The sequence below is a fragment of the Hydra vulgaris genome, chromosome 02, assembly GCF_038396675.1.
Source record: "Hydra vulgaris chromosome 02, alternate assembly HydraT2T_AEP".
Classification (NCBI taxonomy): domain Eukaryota; kingdom Metazoa; phylum Cnidaria; class Hydrozoa; order Anthoathecata; family Hydridae; genus Hydra; species Hydra vulgaris.
In genome coordinates this window covers 64,589,632-64,593,326 of record NC_088921.1, presented here as the reverse complement: position 1 = coordinate 64,593,326, position 3,695 = coordinate 64,589,632, and positions in this window count along the sequence as shown.

Genomic DNA, 3,695 nt, shown 5'->3' with positions numbered 1-3,695 from the left:
AGGGGTCGTTCATAAAGTACGTACGCTCATAGGGGAGGGGGGAGGTCTTCAAAAAGCGTACGAAAGCGTATGGGAGGAGGGGGGGAGGGTTCAATTTAAAAGTACGCACTTCTATTTTTTAATTTATCACAATTAACCAGCTAATCAATAGAAAAGTTAAATTCTGACTAAATATTCTAGTTTGCCAACATAAAAAGATGTATGGTATATGGAGTAGAGGGTATAGTTTTCCTCTATGCACACACATGTATGGGCGCCCTCAGAATTTTTTGATGTTCCAGATAGAACACTTTCACACATCGTGCAAACTCATAACTTAAGTTTTTTTATACCTATGCCAAATGAGGAGGCCTTGCAATATATAGGGATGGCGTAGGCCTGTGAACAAAAAACCTTAAAACGCTTACCCTCCCCTGCCCATATGTGAGGGCACTAAGGTAGTAAAATTTTCAACTTTACCATCTAAAACTAAGTTTAAATTTATTGACAGATTTTAATTTTTGTAGAAAAATATTGTAAATTACAAAAGTTATGACCATGCAAATTTTCCGACCCCAAAAATAAGAGGGGTGTAAATTTTGCATGGTCATAACTTTTTTGTAATTTACAATATTTTTCTACAAAAATTAAAATCTGTCGATAAATTTAAATTTAGTTTTAGATAGTAAAGTTAAAAAATTTGCTACATATTTCCCTCACGTTTGGGCAGGAAGGGGGAGGCAAACGTTTTAGGGCTTTTGTTCCCAGGCCTCCGCCATCCAAATTTTTTTGCAAGACCACCTCATTTGGCATATTAACAAACTTAAGTTTGCACGATGTGTGAAAGTGTTCTATCTGGAACATCAAAAAATCCTGAGGGAGCCCATGCAAACATGCCACCCCTTATATACTGGCCCTGAGTAAGACCTGAGTGCCGTGGTTGATGGGACGGAGTCCCCCCCCCCCCCCCCAAAAAAAAAATAAAACGTGTCAATGGCGTCTCAAAATCTTCCAAATTTGACCGCTAGGTTTTGCTAAAATGGTGGCACAATTTGCTAAAATGATAGCAAATGGGAACAAAATTTGCTGTTGCCCCCTCCCACTGGGTTTTACCCTTTGTTTTCAATATTACTGATCTCACGTAAGACTTATTTTTTACTTACTAAAGAGGAGTGCCTGAAAAAAACGTCCACCTTAAGTATAGATTATTTACATTTGATTCGTTATTAAAACAAAAAAAAGGTTTACATGGAGATTTCACCGGGAATCGAACTTGGTTCTCTGTCGACTATTTCCGCCACATTAACCTCTCGCCCAAATACACACTTGCCGTAGAAGTATTTTAAATTTATTTAAATTATTATTTGCATATATACTTACAGACGTTTTTAAAATGCGCAAACAAAGGGCTTTGGGGTCGCATAAAGTATCTAAGGTACCCTCCGTCTTTTTTTTTTAAATAAACCTTTTTATTAAGAAAAAAAAATAAAGGAGGGATGGGGGGGGGGATATTTGAGGAGGGAGGTATTTGAGAAACGTACGTACTTTATAGGGGGGGTGGGGACATAAAAGTACGCATGGCAACAAGGGGGAGGAGGGGGTCAAATTCTAAAGTTTTTGGCGTACGTAGTTTATGGACGACCCCAAACAGTACAAGATCGAAACCGTGACAGTTGATAGAGGATCTTGGCGTAGTCGCTTTTTCAATGTCTCCTTCTACGTCCGGAAATTTTGAAGCGGTCCGTCCACTCCGGACGTGAAATGGAGATAAACCATTAAGTTGGCGCTGCTCAGTTTCGGCTGAGTGGCAACTAAACCCTTAAGTGGGCATTATTAAACCCTTAAATGGGCCAAAATACGGAGTCTCGGCTCCCAAATAACACCGCCTTCTAGGGTCCTGTGTAAGTCTAGTTTCAGCTGCAGGTCACACTAGTTGGTTGGTAAAAAAAAAAAAAAGTAGTGAATTAAATCAAGTTTTTGTTTCTGTTGGCTCTAGTATAGCTAATAAAATTTCTCTTGTGACAAATAAAATAGATAAGTATGATTTTCCAATAACTTCGGTCTTAACATCTTTTTTTTTTTTTTTAACATTAAGGTTTTACAATAAATGGTGTAGGCATAAACTGCCTGTCAACCTAGTTATATAATACTTGACAATGACAGAGTTTGTATAACTAATAGAAAATAAAATGTGGATTAGTCATAGAGAAGCCATTCATTTTTTAGATGGTTGTCTAAAAGCAGCTTAAACGTTTTTAGAGATAACGCTGATACAATGTCATTAGGAAGAGAGTTCCATTTATCTATCATTCTTAGAGAAAAAAAGTTCATACGTGAATTTAATCGTGAAAATTGTTTTTTTAGTTTAAATACATGACCACAAGTATTAAATCGGCTATCTATTTCAAAAAGACTTCTATCACTATTGTTATTTATGCACAATTTATAGACATTGATTAGATCTGCACGAAGTAGCCTGTATTCACAGTTGTCATATTTAATGCCTACAATCTTTGTTCATACGGTAGATCATATAATCTATTGATTCGTTTCAAAGCTCTTCTTAACACATTTTCTATTTGTCGTATGTCTTTGAGAAGTCCAGGGTTGATCCACAGTATTCTAAGTGAGGGCGGAGTAGAGCTGAAATTAGTTTTTTGAAGGGTAATAAATCTGGGTATGATGTAAATGTTCTTTTTATTATTCCAATTATTTGTGTGACTTTGCTGACTTGAATAGATCTCGTTCGCAATTTTTGGATTTAATGTTTACTTTAACATTTTTTTCTGGATCATGCATATTATAAGTATGGGATTTGTTGTTGTGTCCTAAGTGCATTACAGAACATTTATCAATGCTAAATTTCATTCCCCATTATTGAGACCATGTTACAAGAGCGTCGATGTCATTTTGTAGTTCTTGCGCAGATTGAGTATTTTCAATAGAACGGAAGATTTTGGTATCGTCAGCGAAAAGAGCAGTTTTTGATTTGATTACTTTAGGAATATCGTTGACATATATAATAAAAAGTAACTCTGAAAGGACGGAGCATTGTGGAACTCCACTTTTCAAGGATACCCAGTTTGAGTAATTATCATTAACGACAACTCTTTGTCAACAGTTTTTCAAAATATTATTAATCCAATATAGTATTGATCCTTTTATACCATTAGTTTAGAAATAAGAAGTTTATGTGGAACTTTGTCGAAGGCTTTTTCAAAATCGAGATAAATGTTGTCGATGGGAATATTATTATCAAATGATGATTTTCAATAATTGATCATAGTTAAAAGGTTAGTTAAGCAGGAATGATCCGGACGAAATCCATATTGGTGTGGACATAATAAGTTATTGTTAATCAGGTGTGTCATAATATGATTTTTTATAATTTTTTCAGAGATTTTTATTGAAGTACAAGTTATACTGATAGGTCTATAATTAAGTGTTTTGAATCTAAATTTTACGAAGATTTTGAGCAATCTTTTAAAATGCTTATGTGTAATAAATCAGCTTATTATGATAATATAAATAGTAAAATAATCGAGTCTTATGAACCCCTAAAAAATGTGCTGTTTAAAGTTTTACACTGTTCAATAAAACAGGGCGTTTTTTCTGATTTTCTAAAAATAGCTAATCCAATCTATAAAATATAACCAAAGGTGTTTCCCAGGGTTGCTTACTTGGGCCCCTTCTCTTTCTCATTTGCATCAATGATT